The sequence below is a fragment of the Zootoca vivipara genome, chromosome 5 (genome assembly GCF_965207765.1).
Source record: "Zootoca vivipara chromosome 5, rZooViv2.hap1.1, whole genome shotgun sequence".
NCBI classification, from domain to species: domain Eukaryota; kingdom Metazoa; phylum Chordata; class Lepidosauria; order Squamata; family Lacertidae; genus Zootoca; species Zootoca vivipara.
In genome coordinates this window covers 87,296,015-87,318,441 of record NC_142588.1, presented here as the reverse complement: position 1 = coordinate 87,318,441, position 22,427 = coordinate 87,296,015, and the positions used below count along the sequence as shown (strand labels likewise).

The 22,427-nt window shown below is 43.7% G+C and overlaps 1 long non-coding RNA gene across 1 annotated transcript in view; it reads right to left on the bottom strand.

The window, feature by feature from the left end:
* Positions 1 to 351: 351 nt before the first annotated feature.
* LOC118093467 (uncharacterized) overlaps positions 352 to 22,427 on the bottom strand; it is a 95,867-nt gene continuing 73,791 nt past the window's right edge. Inside the window, exons 4-6 of the long non-coding RNA XR_015949907.1 lie at positions 18,924 to 18,976; positions 2,743 to 2,788; positions 352 to 471 (exon numbers count right to left, since the gene is read on the bottom strand). This is a non-coding gene — a long non-coding RNA (uncharacterized LOC118093467). The remainder of the gene's footprint in view (positions 472 to 2,742; positions 2,789 to 18,923; positions 18,977 to 22,427) is intronic.

Sequence of the window (22,427 nt, the reverse complement as noted above, 5' to 3'; positions counted from 1 at the left end):
CCACTTACAAATCTCTAAGCAGTTTACATGCAAACAATAAAACATTAGTAATATTCCATAAGAATTAGATAAAAAAGATTATAAACAAAACTGTCTATCACAAATAACACTGAGTAGTGTACAAAACAGAAAATTAAAATGTCAGAGACTAAGAATTATTACTATAATTATTTATTAAATTTGAATAATTAAAGCCATTTCCTCCCATTATACTCAGAATCTGGTAATCCAAGGTATACTGTTTCTGAACACAAATGTTTCATTTTTAAGTACGGTATCATAGCTAATAGCCAATAATTGTCTTGTGGTCCAAAAACTCATCCAACCCTTTATGATATGAATATGATAAAGATATTTTGATGCCCCTTTTATTCTTCACTCATTGAAGTATACTGTCTTTCACCGTTGGCTGCCTTTGGGGTGCCACAAAGCTTTGCTTGGAGCCAAGCTTCAGTATCAGATCTCTTTGCACTGGGAAATATAAAATATTGGTTTGGGAGGGGAGGGGAGAAATGCAGAGAACATGGTAAAGAATGCCACATGGGTGCTTCCTGTCGTCCTCCCCATTTATGATCTGCAACACTAGAAGCCACTCAAAGCACAGCTACTGTGAAAGAATGGAAATACATTTGAGCTATGAGAAAACTGCACACAAATCTGAAGGTCAAGAAAGCAAAAGGAAGGGCCTATGGAAAAAAATTATGAATGGCCTATGAATAGGGTTGCTGTGTACTATTGGAGGTAGGAGGAGACACAGACTGATGAGTGCTGGTGATCAGGAGGGAAGAGATGAATTAAATACTGATTTGAAAAACCCTAGCACTTAGCAAAGAATAACAAAAAATACTAGACTGGAAGTATAGCTAGGGATATTGTTTTATAAACATAAGGATAATTAAGTCCTCATTTTAAAAACTGAAATATTGCAGATAATTCATAATGTAGAGGAGATGCTAAAATTTTACAGGAGATAGTATGTTACTTATATATGAGTGGGTGCTATGCATTGGCTATCTTTCACAATGTTTTAATGTGAAAGAGAGGTTGCTGAATTGCAACTTATCACCAAGCTCAAAACCATGGAGGGACCTGGTTTGAACAGAGACATAGGATTCTTATCTCATTATACATGATAAAGCGATCTTCAGCCATCCCAACCCTTGCTTTTTCATGCAAGACATTTGCAGTCGTTCACAGTCGTCAACAGCTATCAGTCAGTCAATCACCCATTTCCACCACCCTTCTGAGTGATACCCCACCCCACCCTTTCCCTACATAAGCGCCTGGGGAGTTCTGCTTCAGTGTATCTGAAGAAGTGTGCGTGCACACGAAAGCTCATACCAAAATAAAAACTTAGTTGGTCTTTAAGGTGCTGCTGGAAGGAATTTTTTAATGCAGGAAGTTCTATGAGACATATGGATCCTATGCTAATAAATGCCCTTTGATTTCAAATGACATTTTGCATACTAAGGAGTCTATTTTCTCATCAGTGCAGAAGTGATTTATGCACATAAGTCCCATGAACATTAATGGGACTCTCCCATGTAAATCCCCTGCACAGAGATAGAACCTTAGGATTTACATTGAAATGGGTCCTTTAGAGCCATTTACAATGTCACCGTTTTGCCAGGATTTTACGTATTAACAATACTAAGCAATACGTAGCAAATCTTAACGTGCAAAATCCCAGCCATCTCCTCCCCCAAAAGGCACAACAATAGTAGAAAAAGACCAATATTTCATCCTGAATTTATTCCCTTTAAAATAGGATATTGATTGAAAATTTACTTCTGTTTTTTTTAATATTTATGATAATTTTACTTGCTAGCATTAGTTTTTTATTAATCACAATATGCTATGGATGGTCTTATGTCCATAACTCCTTAAAATTCCTTAGGTTTTCCAGTAAATAACATTGACTTCTAGCATATGAGAACACCTTGAAAATATGTGCATAGTAATGAGCAAACGTGCTTCCTATGGACTTGCCCCCAAATCTAGCACCACCTATATTTCTGTAAGAGCTTACAGTATTATTAATGAGGGTTCTCATTAAGAAGAAGTGTGCATGCACACGAAAGCTCATACCAAAATAAAAACTTAGTTGGTCTTTAAGGTGCTACTGAAGGAATTTTTTATTATTATTATTTTACTTCGATCCAGACCAACACGGCTACCTACCTGTAACCGGTTCTCAGACATACGTTCTCCTTCTGCTCAGTTCCTCGTTCCCATCATGCTCTTGAAAATAACTGATATTTTTCATAGGAATCAAAATATTGCATTTAGTTCTATGCTAAAATCGATCATCTTCTTACTACCATGGCCTGTCCATGGACAGGTACCCAGAGTCGTGGTCTCAAGTTAACATTACACCCATGTGTTTGGGAAAGTACCCAAGCTCATAAAAGCCATTTTTCTAGTTCCTTATATCTGGATGATCGAAGTAGGATATAAGATACAGTCATACCTCGGGTTGTGAATGTGATCTGTGCGGGAGGCACGTTTGCAACCCGCAGCGCCATGTCTTCCCATGACGCGATTCGGCGCTTCTGTGCATTTGCGTGACGTCATTTTGTACTTCTGCACATGCGCGAGCGCCCAAACCTGGAAGTAACCTGTTCCGGTACTTCCGGGTTCAGCAGGGGCCGCAACCCAAAAATGCACAACCCGAAGTGTCTGTAACCCGAGGTATGACTGTACAGGATACTTGAAGGACTGCCATATTCCTCACAAGCCCACCTGCAATTCTTCATTTGCGACCTTCCACCAGGTCTCCTTTGCCATCCTGAAATTAGATGAATAGTGGTAAGAGAGGAGTCCTGTTGGCCATGTCATCCCAAGTTTTAAACACCCTACAAAGTGAAGCTCACCTCGGAAGCTAGCCCTGTTGACGTGTTGTTGCTTTTTAAATTTGTCCAGGCATTTCATTGTGTTTTGCAAGTTATTTTAGTTTCAAGGTTTACGCCTGCTTGATTTTATTGTTTTATGAGCTACTGTTAATGGGTGGAATTCAACATTATTCCAGTTGTTCCTTCTGTGCAAGCATTCTTACTTGCCAGAAATAATCACAGTATCTCCCCTCTCCTCTCTTTATGTGCTGTTCTGGGGGTTCTCCCACCCACCCCTGAGCAAATTACAGTGGGTGCCAGCTAGGGTCTCACACAGGGGGAAGAAATCCTCATTGCTCAATCAGAAGTCCTTGCTTAGGTTTCTGCTGATGTGACTGGTTAGGTTCTTCCTTTGTCTCTGCTTTTTTGCTTTTTTATTATAATTTTTTAATTAAATGTTCACTGCCCTGGCAGTTTTATGCTGAAGAGTGGCATATAAATTTATACAATTTATACATAGGTGGGTATATATGAAGTAGGAATTTTATTCACTGAAAAAGTCTATGTACAACTGAAGGCAACTGAGGGCAAATAAGTGATAGATTCTTCATTCCAGCCTGAAGTGCACATAAGGCCAAGCTAGGAAGTTATATCACTGCCAGAAGTACTAAACAACTTCCTCCTAGTATCTTAGCCTTCAACAGGCACTAGCAAAATTTAAATATTCATCTTGTTCAGCAGTAAGAGTTAAAACTTTCTTCAAAAGAAAGAAACAAAGAAAAGCAGGATCCTGAAGATGCCAAATTATACACTGCAAAATATATGGTTGTGCAAGTTCAATAAACCACTGACAGAAAGAATGCATTCAGCTTTCAGTGCTAACATTCTTATACAAGAAGCCCTGCAAAATGCAGCTTATTCTAAAATTGATCTATGCTGGTAACTGTGAACCTCTGGTGTGCTATGACTTTGGTGTCATCTTCTTCACTCCACTAGTCAAAATAACCTTTTAAGTCATTAATCTCAGGCAAAAAATAATAATCCCCACCCCCAAATTAATAATTGTTAAGGTTGTGACATAAGACGGAAGAAGACAGAGAAATCCAAAGGTAAAGCTGACACTTTGAACCTGGGGAAAAGACAATACAGTGGCAGTCTATGCTTTAGAATTTCAGTCCTTTGTTCATCTGTGTCACAACCTTCATGCTACTTACAGTGAGGGGGGACAGTATTTGATCCCCTGATAAATTTGCCTGTTTGCCCTCTGACAAAGAAATGACCAGTCCATAATTTTAATGGTAGGTTTATTGTAGCTGTGAGAGACAGAATAACAACAGGAAAACCCCAGAAACCCAGAAGACAAAAGTCAGAGATTGATGTGCATTATAATGAGTAAAATAAGTATTTGATCCCTTTGCAAAAGATGACTTAGTATTTGGTGCCAAAACCCTTGTTGGCAATTACAGAGGTCAGACATTTTTTGTAGGTGGCCACCAGGTTTGCACACATCTCAGGAGGTATTTTGTCCCATTCCTCTTTGCAGATCCTCTCCAAGTAAGAAAGATTTCGAGGCTGATGTGTAGCTACTCGAACCTTCAGCTCCCTCCACAGATTTTCGATGGGATTAAGGTCTGGAGACTGGCTAGGCCACACCAGGACCTTAATGTGCTTCTTCCTGAGCCACTCCTTTGTTCCCTTGGCGGTTTGTTTTAGGTCATTGTCATGCTGGAATACCCATCCTCGATCCATTTTCTATGCCCTGGCTGAGGGAAGCAGGTGCTCACCCAAGATTTGATGATACATGGTCCCGTCCATCATCCCTTCGATGCAGTGAAGGTGTCCTGTCCCCTTAGCAGAAAAACACCCTCAAAGCATATTTCCCCCTCCATGTTTGACGGTGGGGATGGTGTTCTTGGGGTCATAGGCAGCATTCCTCCTCCTCCAAACACAGTGAGTTGAGTTGATGCCAAAGAGCTTGATTTTGGTCACTTTCACCCAGTTCTCCTCTGGGTCATTCAGATGTGCATTGGCAAACTGCAGACAGGCCTGTACATGTGCTGTCTTGAGCAAGGGGACCTTGCAAGATCTCAGTCCTTCACGGTGTAGTGTGTTACCAACTGTTTTCATGGTGACTATGGTCCCAGCTGCCCTGAGATCATTGACAAGTGCCCCCTGTGTCTGGGCTGCTTCATCACCATTCTCCTGATCATTGCAACTCCACGAGATGAGATCTTGCATGGAGCCCCAGACCGAGGGAAGTTGACAGCTATTTTGTGTTTCTTCCATTTGTCACCTTCTCACCAAGCTGTTTGGCAATAGTCTTGTAGCCCAGTCCAGCTTGTGCAGGTCTACAATCTTGTCCCTGAAATCCTTGGACAGCTCTTTGGTCTTTGGCTACTTTGGAATCTGCTGGATTGATTGCTTCTGTCGACAGGTGTCTTTTGTATAGGTACTGCAATAAGCTGGGAATACAGGTAAGACCTCTCCCTTACAGCAAGTGCTTCAAATATTAGCTCGTTACATACAGTGAATATACCAGGTAGCCTGACATCTGGCTGGTTGAGAGGGGATCAAATACTTATTTCACTCATTATAATGCACATCAATCTCTGACTTTTGCCTTCTGGGTTTCTGCCAGTTTTCCTGTTGTTATTCTGTCTCTTACAGCTACAAGAGTGAAGTCAAATGGGCCTGAGAGTGAAGTCAAATGGGCCTTAGAAAGCACTGCTAATAACAAGGCCAGTGGAAGTGATGATATTCCAGCTGAACTATTTAAAATTTTAAAAGATGATGCTGTTAAGGTGCTACACCCAATATGCCAGCAAGTTTGGAAAACTCAGCAATGGCCAGAGGATTGGAGAAGATCAGTCTACATCCCAATTCCAAAGAAGGGCAGTGCCAAAGAATGCTCCAACTACCGCACAATTGCACTCATTTCACACGCTAGCAAGGTTATGCTCAAAATTCTACAAGGCAGGCTTAGGCAGTATGTGGACCGAGAACTCCCAGAAGTGCAAGCTGGATTTCGAAAGGGCAGAGGAACCAGAGACCAAATAGCAAACATGCGCTGGATTATGGAGAAAGCTAGAGAGTTCCAGAAAAACGTCTACTTCTGCTTCATTGACTATGCAAAAGCCTTTGACTGTGTCGACCACAGCAAACTATGGCAAGTTCTTAAAGAAATGGGAGTGCCTGATCACCTCATCTGTCTCCTGAGAAATCTCTATGTGGGACAAGAAGCTACAGTTAGAACTGGATATGGAACAACTGATTGGTTCAAAATTGGGAAAGGAGTATGACAAGGTTGTATATTGTCTCCCTGCTTATTTAACTTATATGCAGAATTCATCATGCGAAAGGCTGGACTAGATGAATCCCAAGCCGGAATTAAGATTGCCGGAAGAAATATCAACAACCTCAGATATGCAGATGACACAACCTTGATGGCAGAAAGCGAGGAGGAATTAAAGAACCTTTTAATGAGGGTGAAAGAGGAGAGCGCAAAATATGGTCTGGAGCTCAACATCAAAAAAACCAAGATCATGGCCACCGGTCCCATCACCTCCTGGCAAATAGAAGGGGAAGAAATGGAGGCAGTGAGAGATTTTACTTTCTTGGGCTCCTTGATCACTGCAGATGGTGACAGCAGTCATGAAATTAAAAGACGCCTGCTTCTTGGGAGAAAAGCAATGACAAACCTAGACAGCATCTTAAAAAGCAGAGACATCACCTTGCCGACAAAGGTCCGTATAGTTAAAGCTATGGTTTTCCCAGTAGTGATGTATGGAAGTGAGAGCTGGACCATAAAGAAGGCTGGTCGCCGAAGAATTGATGCTTTTGAATTATGGTGCTGGAGGAGACTCTTGAGAGTCCCATGGACTGCTAGAAGATCAAACCTATCCATTCTTAAGGAAATCAGCCCTGAGTGCTCCCTGGAAGGACAGATCGTGAAGCTGAGGCTCCAATACTTTGGCCACCTCATGAGAAGAGAAGAATCCTTGGAAAAGACCCTGATGTTGGGAAAGATTGAGGGCACTAGGAGAAGGGGACGACAGAGGACAAGATGGTTGGACAGTGTTCTCGAAGCTACGAACATGAGTTTGACCAAACTGCGGGAGGCAGTGGAAGACAGGAGTGCCTGGCGTGCTATGGTCCATGGGGTCACGAAGAGTCGGACACGACTAAACGACTAAACAACAACAACAACAGCTACAATAAACCTACCATTAATATTATGGACTGGTCATTTCTTCATCAGAGGGCAAACGGGCAAATTTAGCAGGGGATCAAATACTTTCCCCCCTCACTGTAAACAAAATAATTTTTGTGCTTCTACCTTCCATTCCTCCTCCTGCTCTGGTCCTCTGGAAGTGTATGTTTCCTGGCCATGGATGTTCAACCAGGGTTGCTGGGACACAAGCTCTGGTAAACCTCTATGTGGGACTACTCTAACACACTGTATTTGAATAATTCAGAACAGAGCAGTTCAATTACGAGCAGAAGTGACTCAAATGGAACTCTAGTGTCAAAAAATCTCCACTGGCTGCCCATCTGTTCTCAACACAATTCAAAGAGCTGAGTTGACCTCAGAATCCCTAAACACTCTAGTTCCAGGTTCTCTCAAGAAATGTCTTCAATCCATACACAGATGCCATGAAAGGAGTCCTTGCTCTGAATCCCCCCTTTGTTTTAAGGGGAACTGTCTCTCCAGATGTTGCTGAACAACTCCCACCAGTCCTATCAAGCATGGTCAATGAGCAGCAACCTCTGAGCGGTCCATGGTTCCTTACACCTATTTTAAGGAACTTAGTGGCGACAAGGAACAGGGTCATTTAGGAAGATTGCAATAGCATTTTCATTCTGACAAGCTTCTTTCATAGTGCTTTATTTGTTGCTGCTCATGATTGTTATGCTGTTTTTTCTGTAGCTTTTCTTTAGTTTCCATATTTTAAATACTACTCTCTGTGCATGCTCAGAATCTGCTCCAGAGGGTTGGGAGGTGATCTGTTGTATGAGCAGAATTCTGTGTGTGCAGCTTTGGATATACTGAATGACTTTTTAGGCATTTTAGTAATGGTTAATTGGCCTGCTAGGTTGTACTTTTCTCACCACTTTTAAAAGATACATTTTGAATCTGAATAAAGTTACTAAGGCAGGGCACAGTGCCCCATCCTCCTCTGCTTCTGAATGTATGTGATTATGGTTAAGCATTTATACCTCTGGTCAGCTCATAGGTTCTACATACTGAATAGCTTTAGTTATAAATTTACTGGGTTTGTGTATTAGCCATGGCATGTACTAAGTAGAGCTCGTGTATTTTAGTGTAATCTGTGAGCCAGGAAATCCCTAGTTCAAATCTCACCTCAGCTATAAATACACTAGAAAGATTAAAGTAAATTACTGTCTCTCAGAATCAGCTCTCCCACAGTTGTACTTCAGCTGCCAGGTACTGACCTTACAGGACTGTTCTAAGAAAGATTGAGATTGTGGCCCAATTCAAAGATAGTACTAAACCACAGTAGAGTGCTACACAAACAACACTGGCCAAACCTCAGGCTTATGTGCTCCCCCTCCCCTCTAAAAGCATGAGGAGGTGACTAGATACATCCACTTCCTGCTTTAAATTAACCATAGTTTATCATCACAACTGCACTGAGCCAAGCTGTGGTTAGTATAAACATTTGTTTATTGAAACAAGTCAAGATCAAAGCATGGTTTCTGATCCTGGCTTGTTTCAATCAATTGTAATTTAAACTAACCATAGTTACGTAGCTCACATTGGGCATAATGACAAACTGCAGTTAATTTAAAACAGTAAAGTGGATGCTTCCAATCCCCTCTTCACAACATAGTATGTGAGCCAAAGTCTCACCCATACTCATTTGTTGAGTGCTAAACTATAGTTTACTGTAATGTCTAAACCAGGTCCATGCATCTTGAAGAGTTCCAAACACTCTAAGGCAGGGATGAGGAACTTCAGCCCTGGGCACCAAATGCAGCCCTCCAGGGCTCTCTATCTGACCCTGGGGGTTCTCTCCCAGGCCATACTTCTTCACCAGTCACATCCCATTTCTACTGGCCCTGCTTTGCATCCTCCTTGAGTGTTTTTGCTTGGATGGAACACAACCCCAAACTCTGATAATGCTTGCCTAGATGGAGGATAATATGTGTAGAAATTAGCCTACTGCACAAAGATGAAATTCACACCTGTTTCTTAGCCCACTTTAGCCTCTGGCCTTGTCCTTTGCTGGTATGTGACCCCTAGAAAATTGTCCACAAGGGAATGGGATATGGTCCTCAGGCTAAAAAAGATTCCACATCCTTGCTGTAAAGAGGTATATAAATACAAGTTTTAACACTTGTATTTATTTGGTTAGTTTATGTCTTTGATTCTTTTCATTTTGTGGGAGCCTCCAGACTGCATATTTTGGAAAGTAGTTTGTCTGTCCACCCATCTGTTTGTTCTCTATAGGTTTTGCTTTGGCATGGCATCACCCATTTTTAGGCATACGTTTGGCTGCCTCTGATGATATCATCACCAAAGATGGTCCGAGCCTTCCTCAGTAGGGGCAGTAGACTTCATCACCATTTGGACACTGGGCACCACTGTGAATCAAAATAGCAGACTAGGCTCAAAGGTTTATGAGGTGGAAATGGACAGTAAGAGCTGTTCAGCAGTGGAATTTGCTACCAAAGAGTGTATTGGAGTCTCCTTCTTTGGAGGTCTTTAAGCAGAGGCTTGACAGGCATATGTCAAGAATGCTTTGATGGTGTTTCCTGCTCGGCAGGCGGTTGGACTAGATGGCACTTGTGGTCTCTTCCAACTCTATGATTCTATGTAAAAAAAATTAGGAGCCAGGCGCCATTCGAATCAAGACCAAAACATGACTTTGGCATGATGTTAAACATTTTATGTTTTTATCTTCTTTGGGGTGGTAGGTGGGAGGGATTTTTAGTTGAGTGTGGGAATCTGTTAAATTTTAGTGTATTTGTAATTTTTATTGTTTTTGGTTTTATTGTTTTATTGTGTTTGGGGTGGTAGGTGGGAGGGATTTTTAGTTGGGTGTGGGAATCTGTTGAATTTTAGTGTATTGGTAATTTTTATTGTTTTGGGTTTTATTGTTTTATTGTCTTTTTTGTCTTCTTCCTTTGTTGCGTTCTTTGCTGTTTTTTACAGAGGTTTTATTTTGTTTTTAAGGGGAGGGGTCAGGGCTGCCCGGGAGGGGGTCCCAGCAAGCAAAATGGCTGGGGCAGATTCCGCAGGGGGGGGTGCACTGGAACAACCGATCTCAGTGGTCACGGGTAGGAGGAGGAGTTACGCTAAGACCAGACCATGTCATTACCGAGGAGGCAGACTTAGTCGTTGTCTGAGGACTATCCCTGCCTCCAGGTCTGGTCCTGACCGGACGGATATTGGAATAGGCAAGGGATACCCACATGACCTGAAGGTGCTGCTGTGCAATGCCAGGTCAATGATGAATAAGACCACCGCCATTCACGACCTGATTGTGGATGGAGGATTTGACCTGGCATGTGTGACAGAGACCTGGTTGGAGGAAGCCGATGGGCCCGTTCTTGGCACTGCTTGCCCACCAGGTTTCTCTTATGCACAGCAACCCAGGCCATCTGGGCGGGGAGGGGGGGGTTGCAGTGATTTTTAGGAAGTCATTAGTTTGCACCAGGCGTCCTATTGGGAAGACCCAGTTCTCTGAGTGCATGTTCTGGAAGTTGGGCAATAGAGGCAGTACAGGATTCCTTTTGGTGTACCGACCTCCCCGCTGCACCAAGGATTCCCTGCCCGAGCTGCTTCAGGTCGTGTCGGATGTGCTCCTGGAGACACCTAGCTTGGTTGTCTTAGGGGATTTTAACATCCATGCCGACACGACCTTACAAGGAGCCGCTCGGGACTTCGTGGAAAGCATGGCCACCATGGGGCTGTCCCTGAATAAGTCTGGCCCAACTCATAGCCGCGGACATGCCTTGGACTTGGTGTTTACCTCTATGGATGTTGGTGATCTGACATTAAGTAAAAGCGAAACAAAAGAAGTGCCATGGTCAGATCACTTTCTGGTGCAACTGGACTTCTCCGCAACCCTTCCCCTCTGCAGGGAGGTGGGACCGATTCGGATGGTCCGCCCCCGCTACTTAATGGATCCAATTGGCTTCCAAAGAGTGGTAGGGGATGTTTTATCCCATGTCGATGGCCTTTCAGCTGATTCCCTGGTGGCCCGCTGGAATGCGGAGTTAACCAGCGCTATTGACTGTCTGGCTCCGAAGCGCCCTCTCAGATTGCATGGAGCCCGGACAGCCCCGTGGTTTTCCCCGGCGCTGAGGGCAATGAAACAGTCGTTGAGACGGCTAGAGCGCCGGTGGCGGAAAACTCATTTTGAATCAGACCGGACACGGGCTAGAGCTCAACTTCGAGCCTACCAAGTGGCAATGGCGACGGCGAAGAGGACCTTCTTTTTTTTTTTTTGTACATACTTTTTATTAATTTTACAAAATACAAAAAAGCAAAAAAAAAAGGTACATACTTAAACCCCTTTTCCACCTCCTTCCTACCCACCCACATGGGTCCTCCCCTGCCACAGAAGTATCCCATGTATGTGAACAGTCAGAGATGGTCCATTTTATGCTTGGGTTTCTGTCCTCCCCCCCCTCCCCTGACCCCAAAGCCCCCCCCCCTGCCACCAGGGAGCTCCAGCAAACCAGGGCAGTACGCAGGAGGACATCCATCCAACCATCTATTGTCATACCAAAAAAAAGAGAGAAAAATAGAAATAGGAAAAAAGGGAAAAAAAAAGAAAGAGCGAAAAAAGAAAAAAGAAAAAACAATACAAAACAAAAAAATTTTCTTGCATTCATAATTGTAAAACCATATTTTGTGGGCTTCCCCTCCCCCCCCCTTCCCCGGTTTTCATCCCTTTTTTATCATCTGCAACAGTTTCTTACTTTATAAAAATACACCTTTGCATCTTATACAACTTATAAATCAATTGTTAACATTTTCATCTAATATTCAAATCACTGAGAAATCAAACTCCCATTTTCTCTTCCCGTGCCTAATTTTTTGTTTTTTCTCCCTCTATAAGCCTCCATATTTTCACATTTTCCAAAATCCATTCACTTTTAAAACTATAACTATTCTCAATTTAACCTTACATCCCCGATTGCCGGCTTCCCCCCCCAATCCAGCAAATTCCAAAATCAGCAGACCAGTTATAAACCTGTTAATCCATCCTTAATCACAACATCACTTTCCCTTCACCCCACCCCCTGTTTACAGTCTTTTGTCATCCAGGCCACCATACAGGACCCCTGAATTTCTTCTCTTCTCTGCATATTTTTTCCTTCTTCCCTGTGGGCGTTCTGGAGTTCCAATGATACCAATCGTGCCCCCCTCAAAAGCAGGGCACTCCATCCAACTTTTTGTAGAGTAGAGTCATCATTTTTTTCGTGGTGTGCTTCATTTTGTGTTGAATCATCACAATCCTCATCTTCTTCTTTTCCTTCCCCATCATTGTCATTCTCACATTCATCTTTTTCAGTGTCCAAAGCTTCATCTCCTAAAAAATCATATTCCGCCATCACCTCCTGGAATTTTTCCTGTAACTCTTGCCGTCGTGTCTCCTCTTGACATAACTCTATTCTTGTTTCCCACATTAAGGTCAAAACAGACCGCTGGAACTCAGGGGAACACTTTTTTGTTGACATATTTCAGTCCTGCCAAGGTCAAAACTTGTCACGTGGGGTGGAATATGATCACAGTTTATTTTTCGACTCCATTTTAACAAGCTGGCTGCATTCTTCAAGTCTTATTAACCATAAAGTTCGAACTCACATTTCACAAACACTTAAGCCAAAAAAGAGTTTCCACAAAGTCCAGAAATACAAAGTGAAGTAAAATTTGACTCATAAATCCTGACAACTCACTGGGTTGTCTGGGCTGCCGGCTCCCGAGTGGAAAGGTTTTTTTTCTTAGGCTGTACCTCTTATTGCAGGGCATCATAAACCGCAGTCTCTCTCCCCTTTTCACCCTGCATCAAAGGGGAGATTCTCTTTGATGCCTTTGAGGAATCCTTTGAATTGTAAATCTTCTGTTTATGGCCTCGGGTTTCTATTTACTGTCTCTTTTGTTGCCGTGGGGGGGGGGGGTGGCTTCCTCTTTTCTCCCCTCTCTCCCAGATCCAAATTGTTTTATAATAATCCAAATCATGAGGTTACTTACAGTCTTTTCCAATCATTTTATTTTCGGAAGAATCCAGCGCTCTCCGCCTTCGGCTTGAAGCTTCTCCCTGCTAGAATAACGTTGCCGCTCAAAATGGCCCCCGCGACTTCTACCCTCCTCGCTCCGGAGCTCTTATTAGAGCTAGCCGAAGAGTTGGGGAGTCCGGATTGGGTCTGTGCCGAGCAAATTGCCCTCGGGACGCCCTTCCCGAGGTTCTAAGGGGCGCAGCGTCGCTCTCGCTGCCCTCCCCACTCCTAGCAGAGACGGGCCGTCTCGGAGACGAGACGAAACCCCGCCGATCGACGCTGGCGCTGAATCCGGAAGCCGGCGAAGAGGACCTTCTTCACCGTCTCCATCGCATCTGCAGGAAACAGCAGCAGGAGACTCTTCCAGGTGGTTCGCAATTTAGCGGAACCACCTGCTCCATCCGGGCCCAGTACGGGCCACATGATCTCCTGCAATGATTTTGCAAAGTTTTTTGCAGATAAAGTCGCTCAGATTCGGGAAGAGGTAGACTCCACCGTGGGAGCAGGGCCGGGGCGGGGGAGTGCTAGAGTCCTGTCTAGTCAAGTTTTGTGGGATCGATTTCAATCTGTTACCTCCGAGGATGTGGACAGGCTGCTTAGACGAATGAAACCAACCACCTGTCTCCTTGATCCTTGCCCATCCTGGCTTATAAAAGCTAGCCAGGAAGGGCTGGGCGATGGGCTTCACGGGTTGGTAAATGCTTCTCTCCATGAGGGAGCCTTCCCAGACCCGCTGAAAGAGGCGGTTATTAAACCGCTTCTTAAAAAACCATCTTTAGATCCGGCCAATATGGCCAACTATCGCCCAGTCTCAAATCTTCCATTCTTGGGCAAGGTGATTGAGCGAGTGGTTGCGGAACAACTCCAGGCACGCCTGGAAGAAGCGGACCATTTGGATCCCTTCCAGTCATCATGGGACTGAAACTGCCTTGGTCGCACTGGTCGATGATCTCCGGCGGGCTAGGGACAAAGGTAAGAGCTGTTTCCTTGTTCTGCTGGATCTCTCAGCGGCTTTTGACACCATCGACCATAACATCCTTCTGGACCGTCTAGAGGGCTTGGGAGCTGGGGGCACTGTCATGCAGTGGTTCCGCTCCTTCCTCCTGGGCCGTGTTCAGAAAGTGGTGGTGGGGGATGAGTGTTCAGACCCCTGGGCTCTCACTTGTGGGGTGCCTCAGGGTTCTGTCCTCTCCCCCATGCTTTTTAATATCTATATGCAGCCGCTGGGAGAGATCATCAGGGGGTTTGGGCTGGGTGTCCATCAGTATGCTGATGATACCCAGCTCTACCTCTCTTTTAAATCAGAACCAGTGAAGGCGGTGAAGGTCCTGTGTGAGTGCTTGGAGGCGGTTGGAGGATGGATGGCGGCTAACAGATTGAGATTGAATCCTGACAAGACAGAAGTACTGTTTGTGGGGGACAGGAGGCGGGCGGGTGTGGAGGACTCTCTGGTCCTGAATGGGGTAACTGTGCCCCTGAAAGACCAGGTGCGCAGCCTGGGAGTCATTTTAGACTCACAGCTGTCCATGGAGGCACAGGTCAACTCCGTGTCCAGGGCAGCTGTTTATCAGCTCCATCTGGTACGCAGGCTGAGTCCCTACCTGCCCACTGACTGTCTCTCCAGAGTGGTGCATGCTCTAGTTATCTCTCGCTTGGACTACTGCAATGCGCTCTACGTGGGGCTACCTTTGAAGGTGACCCGGAAACTACAACTAATCCAGAATGCGGCAGCTAGACTGGTGACTGGGAGCGGCCGCCGAGATCACATAACACCGGTCCTAAAAGACCTACATTGGCTCCCAGTACGTTTCCGAGCACAATTCAAAGTGTTGGTGTTGACCTTTAAAGCCCTAAATGGCCTCGGTCCGGTATACCTGAAGGAGCGTCTCCACCCCCATCGTTCTGCCCGGACACTGAGGTCCAGCTCCGAGGGCCTTCTGGCGGTTCCCTCATTACGAGAAGCCAAGTTACAGGGAACCAGGCAGAGGGCCTTCTCGGTAGTGGCACCCACCCTGTGGAATGCCCTCCCACTAGAGGTCAAAGAGAACAATTACCAGACCTTTAGAAGGCATCTCAAGGCAGCCCTGTTTAGGGAAGCTTTTAATGTTTGATGGATTTTTGTATTTTAGAATTTCTGTTTTTTTGGAAGCCGCCCAGAGTGGCTGGGGGAACCCGGCCAGATGGGCGGGGTATAAATAATAAATTATTATTATTATTATTATTATTATTATTATTATTATTATTGACATAGATTTGGCGTCTTCTCAAGGGATGATCATTGTACTTGGTACAAGTTGGAGGGGGTAGTTATTGTTGCTCTTTGGATGCCAGGAGGCATTTTGAATGATCCTGGAAATTACAGGTCAGTTAGCTTAATGTCTGTCCCCAGAAAACTAGTGGAAAGTACTGCTAACGAAGAAATAACCAAGCATATAGAAGAACAAGCCTTACCGAAACAGAACCAGCATGGATTCTACAACAGCTTTGACAATCTGGCAAGATACATCTTGAACTTTCATGGAAATGTAAAGCAAAGTGACAACCTTTTTGGGTGGGCATATTTTCAAATCTGGGGAATTGTCATACATACATTCCTACCACTTTCTGAACTGAAGGGAATCTCCTCCCCCTTGCTTCTGGTTTTCCACATACACATGCACACCCAACTGTTACTCAACATCTTGTGCTCACTGAGCCTGATGAGTCTTCATTGGGTTATTTTCAGTCAGTCCACTCCCCAGGAGGGTTATTTTTCCTAAATATATTTTGTTTTTCTATAAAGATTGGAATTGTCCCTTGCCAGCTGATACCTCTCATTTGAGCTTGGATAGTACCATTTTGGTGATGTAAGAAATAAGCACTTGGATAACAAGTTCATTATCAGTAAATAGGATTATGTACATGGAGCTACAAATTGTGCACTGAAGTTGGCAGATGAAGCTGTCTTATTAGGGCCCCTGCCATCTGACATGTTTGGCGACTGCAAGATTTAGCACCTTTTTAGTGATGATGGTGGTGATCTTATTATTTATAGCCCACCCATCTGACTGGGTTGCCCCAGCCACTCTGGGCAGCTTCCAACACATATAAAAGCATAATAAATCGTCAGACATAAAAAAAAAATCCCAATAAAGGGTTGTCTTCAGATGTCTTCTAAAAGTTGTGTAGTTCTTTATCTCCTTGACATCTGATGGGAGGGTGTTCCACAGGGAGGGCATCACTACCAAGAATGCCCTCTGGTTCCCTGTTATGGCATCCCTATTATGGAACCAACTGACTACAAAGGTTCACTTGTCATCTTCCATACTGGCTTACAAATGGCAGATGGAAGCCTATAAATTAAAAATGCTTTAAACTCTTTTTTAATGGATGGGTAGTGGTAGAAGGGGTCTTGTATGCCTTCTTCTTTTTGTTGGTGTTAATGTTGCTAGGTACTATGTAATTTTATGTTTGAAGCTTTATTATACATTATTGTATTTTTTGGTAAACCACTCTGAGAACATAATTTCAATAAATAAATAAATGGAGAAAGAACATAAATCTGTTTTTATATTGTTCTGTGGCTAGTGAGCAATGGGATATGCCAGCTGATCCCAGGCAAGTTTCTATCTAGAGCTCAACTGCAGCTTTAGTATACATGTGATTGGGGGACAATTATGATGTTTATAGGTTGAGGGTTGCAATTAGGTAGTTCCAGTTAAGTCCTGAACATAGCAAATCTTCTTGCTTAAGGGGCCATTTTCCAGTGGTTCACTTAGCTAGTTCACACTGAAGAAAACTTACTCCTTAACTCCACCATGCTGACCAGCAATCCTAGCACAACTGAAAATTTGAGCTGCCCCGATCCCATTAGCCCTAAACATCTCCCAGAAATCTCTGAAAAGGGAAGCCCTAAGAGGTTGATGAGTGATATGTTGGCTACAGGTATGGTCCAGAGACATTTTAGTGCACCTTTCCCTACAATATTTTTTCCATAATTTTATTTTTTACATTTTCATTCACCTGTCTGTTTTCAGATGGTTGGCTCTCCTTGTCCTGCGCCTCCTATGAACCTGACCCTTGAAGGGAGCACCCAGCCTTGAATTGCCTTCCTTCCTTCCTTCCTTCCTTCCTTCCTTCCTTCCTTCCTTCCACTCTCTCTCCTGGTACTCTGAAGTCAATCCTATCTTGCTGCTGCTCTGAATACAGGGAATCAGTGGGCCTTGTACATCTTTAATAGTTCAGTAAAAGGGAGAAGTTTAGCAGCTGCAGCTATTTTCACCCTTGTCTCACAAACTGTACCTACTAAAATTCCCTCTTTTACAACAGTTAAAAATACAGTATCGTCCTAAGCTTAGACTTTGCTTACCTGATCAACCCCACCCATAGCTGCCAAGTTATCCCTTTTTTTAAGGGAAATTCCCTTATGCTGAATAGGCTTCCTCGTGAGAAAAGGGAAAACTTGGCAACTATGACCCCACCAGTGGGAATGCTCCTGCCTAGCTCTTTACGACAGTGTTTCTCAACCAGTGTGCCTCCAGATGTTTTGGGACTACAACTCCCATCATCCCTAGCTAGCAAGACCAGTGGTCAGGAATGATGGGAGTTGTAGTCCCAAAACATCTGGAGGCACACTGGTTGAGAAACACTGCTTTACGATATAGACAATACTTGTTACAACAAATTATAAGCATTCATACATCCCCACACAGTTGCATCAACAGTAGAACTGCTAATTCAATCAACTTTCCTCCAAACCTGATTGCACAAAACAAAACTAACGAATGAGTCGGTATGAGAAGCAAACAAACATGTGATTCAATACATGCAGCTGAAAGGAAATCTTTTAAAAATATGTCACATTTGCTATTTGATAAATCAGTCATTAGGAGGCAGCAGACAGCTCAAAATGTTTTCAAGAATGAAACTGCCTTCCCTGGTAATCTGATTGGATTGGAGATGAAGGGGCAAGTAGTTAAAACAGCTTCAGGGGTTTACCACCCTTTAGAGAAGACCTAAAAGTACTATATATGGTTTATCTAGGGCATTATCAAAACAAAGATCCCATGAATGGCATCCGTACAAACAGTCTGATACTAAATACTCTGTTAAGACATGAAACCCACTGAGACTTAATTTGCATATAATCAGTTTCAGACTAGGGTGCCAAATGTGATATGACATTATTCTGTTCATGTATGCACACCACTACTGCCAACCAAAATAGTGGAAGGACACTGCCTTTTCGCCCTGGATCCAAAAACAAAGTAAAAACATAGCAAGTTCAAGACAGGAACTCACACTTAAAGCAAATCATTCTAGTTCTCATTTTAAACAGCTATTTCAATTCTCCAAGTTAATGTAAACTCAAGGAAGACTTTTACTAGGCTAGAACATTTACTTCCTTTCTTTCTCAGCAATGTATAAAGTGAAATAAAGCAAGGATGAATAATACAGTCATCTCCAAAGTTTTAAGCATTACAGTACTGTACTTAAAAGATTTTTGCAGGGAATGCTGTATATTACTATGTATGTACATTACTATTACATACAGAAACAGAAATCACTAACTTTTAAGTCTCCAGAGCTAGCAATAATTAATTAATCATGGGCTAGAGCTACATGTTATTCTGAACTTTATTATTCTCTACAGATGATTTCCCAATGTGTAGCAGCCACATCTGTCATTCTTCTCCTTAATGATTATTACCAACATGAAACGAATGTACAATTCAACTTGAAATTATTGTATAACGTAAATATAGCCTCCTGAATCCTGCAATGAATCTTAAGCTTCCTGCCCTAGTTACTTACTAGGACTTAAACATAAATTATTGATAATGGAAAAAATGAACTTACTGTTGTGATGTTCAGACTGTTCTTTCGTTTTGAGTCAGCTGCCAGAGAGAAATCTGTTTAATAAAATAGTGAAACATCAACAAATGGGAAAGAAAGTGAAGTCCATATTCGGTTAAGTGTTGTTTTTCTTCTGTAACACTTTGTAAGTGAAGCAAATAAACAGACAGATGGCTTTGGAGATGGTCCCGCAACATCCAAGAGATGCAACACCCCTCTTCGACTATAAAGACCGATATGTTGTTGAGCTCTGACAGTCCAAAATGGTGAGGTCAATCAGTCTTGCTTGTTAAGTATGGTGTGTCAAAGAATAGGGCTGAAATTCCAAAATAATATTTAGTGCATTTTCCAGATCCAGATTTCTATCTCTCGTCCTTTCTGCCTTTCCATTCATGTTTTTATTGCCACAAAAATGCACATAGGTTTGTTCTTCCAGTGCCCTGGGTAAGGCCTGGCTCTGAAATGCATTTCAGTCTCTCAACACAGACAGCTTTCACTGCATTTAGAGTCCCACCAAGGCCCGGCTTTAAAAGCTACTGATTCTTTTCCCCCCCTTCTTCTTTAGCCTTCCTCACAAAAGAAGGGTATTTTGTAAATTACCAGCTCGTTCAGATCAACAAAAGGTACTTTCATAGAAAGCCCCATTTGATTTTGCTCAAATTTGATTACAAGGATGGAGGAAAAAGGAAAGGAAGTCAAAAAGAAAAACCCCAGATGGCTTTTTTCATTCATCTCAGTGAATGAGCTTTATCTGTGCCTTTTGAAACTGTAGCAGTGGAAAAGCATTTCTGTTGGCTTAAAAAAACTTGACAAAAATTATTGGTTTGCCATTTCTCATGTAACTGCCATTGGGAACTGGATGAAAAGACTTTTTTTCATGGGATCGCCTGCTTGGATCAAAATAATGGAGATTAGGTATTTCATTATAAATTACAGTGGGAGATAGAGAGAGGCTGTCATATTAATAGCAACCTGCTCGTGGTCTTCAGTGGTAGCTATTCTCCTAGACAAAGGACCAAGGGGGTTGTCTATTGAACTTGTGCTTTAAGGCCCGATCAATTTTCTATCATCAAGGCAAAAGGTGAGATGACGAACAAAAGAATTCACACATGAGTGACCTCATGAGCTGAGAGATAAAACAGCTTAAAGAAACAAAACACATCCTGAAATTATGGGTGATAAACTGTATAAAAGGAGAAGAAGGAAGAAAAAAGAGAGGGTGGTGGTGGTATGAGTGTTGGTCTATAATTCTTTCTTTTCTTAAGCATATGGACACATTAAAAGCTACTTGTTTTCAGGCACAGTATAATTGCAGCATTTGTTTTGCAAGGCTGTGCCTTGAATCTTGCTATGTACTCCTTCCCCAACAGGGTTCCAGTAATTTCATTCATGAGTAAGCATGCTATTGTGTTTAATGCAGAATGCCCAAGAGCCATACACATAGATATGCCCACACAAAGGATTACCATTGACGACAACAACATCAGCAACAGCATACAGACAGAAAGGCTGCACAGGATATGCACTGCATTGAACAATCGTGATACCTCAGGCTGCGCCATATACATGGTGAAAATATTCTTATTAAACAATGGACAGACGAAGGACCACTTCTATGCTGCTTCACAGATATGTGGTTATAATCCCTGGAGCCACATCTTCCCAATAGAAGAAAGTATACTTTTATTAAAAATATCACTAGTTGATTTAAGGATAGCATGCCTGGGAAACATATCTTCCTGAGAGCCTAATAAATTGCTGCCAGTTTGGGTGGTTAGCAGTGGACAAATGAACCAGTGGTCTGATTCAGCACTGTGGAACAGATCAGACTAGCTAGTCAACCAGGAGCCAGATTCAGCCTCACTAGAGGCTAGCAAAGACAAGAAGTATCAACAACCAAGAGAAGGCTACATAACTGCCTTGTCTCTTAGTCAGAGCCATCTTAAGCCTATCCAGCGCCGTGGTTCAGATATCCCTCCGGTGCCCCACCCCCACTTTCCCAGCCGGAAAGCTGAAGCCGCACACTGCTCTGGGGACGTGCGTGCGCTTCGCTTGAGCAACTACACCTTGCTCCAAGGTGCCGTTCCTCCCCCCCCCCCCCCGACACCAGCATGCCGTGCCTCCTGCTTCTCGCCTGCTACGGGCAGGACCTGCGACGGTGACGCCGGACTTGCACTCCGCCAGGCAGGGCCAGGTTCGGCTGGCCTGACAGGCAGGGATGCTGTCAGCTGTGCTCCGCCTCCGCCTGCTTGGTCGAAGTGGCTGTGCGGTGCTGCCATCCAGGGAGCCCCTGGCTGCCATGTCGATGGGCGGTTTGCAGCCGGCTTCCCCACAAAGGCACCCGCAGCCCGAGAAGAGGCAAGTGAGGGCGGCGCTGCCAGCGGGGCTTGAGGGCGGCTCCTCCAGCAGGGAGCAGGCTCTGGGCACGGCACGGCATGGCAGAGGTGCCCTCCAGAACTTCCCGCGATGGTGCCTTGTGCCAGTAGCCTCTATGGCTAAGACGCCCCTGCTCTTAGTGAGTTACTCTGAGGAGGCAGCATGGAGCAGTTTGTGTTCCCTGTTACAGAGACAGTTTTCCTTCAGGCTTATGGAGCAAAGATTGAAACAGTTTCAGAAATTTGCACAGGTCCAAATATTAAGGCAATTTTCCTGAGCACTGTGAATACAAAGTTATATCCAAATATAAATTCCTGCAGCACTCTGGAGAATAACACACCACCAAACAAGAGTCATGGGCTCCTCTGTTAATGGTGCATTATCCTGATATTTGGCTGTGAATCAAAGTCATGTACAGTGTTTAGTACCATGCCTAAGATAACAGAATGAAATGCAAAGGTGATAAGTGTGTCCCCAGAGGGAGGTTGCATTCCCCCTAAACCTTAAAGTTAGGGACTAAAGGAACAGATCTGCAATTTAGAGATGCTTCTTGATCTGCCCTTGTCATTTGAAGTAATACTGTAGATTGATCCTTTGCACAGGGCAACTTTTACCTCTGTCAAAGGTGATCTGCCCAAGAGAGCAGCTCTCTCACCCTCTTCCTTGTCTAACTGCAACACAACAGCCCTGCACTGCTCCCAGTAGGTATTACTCTCTGGTTGTTGCTGGCATCACCCTCCCGCTTACTCTTGCAGCCCAGATGGAAGAGGACCTGTGATACACCAAACACTTTTTAAAAGCCTCCAAGCCAGGACATCCAGCACTCCTTGGTTCAACCTACACACAAATTGCTGGGGAAAGCAGGATTAGCTTCCAGCTGCCTTATCCTAGTCCAAGATCAAAGCAGCTTGCTCGTTTCCATGGCAGACCCCACTAAACCTCCTAAAACTAAAGAACTCTGAAACCAATGCATCCTGCATTTCCTAGACTGTTCCCTTATATGTTACTGAGAGTGCAAAGTCAGCCCACACTCCCCGAGTCTCCCTCTACTCTCAGAAGAATGTGCTGACCTCTTACAATCCTGTTCCTAAACTTATTCTGAAATAGGGTTGCCATACATGCTTTTTCCAG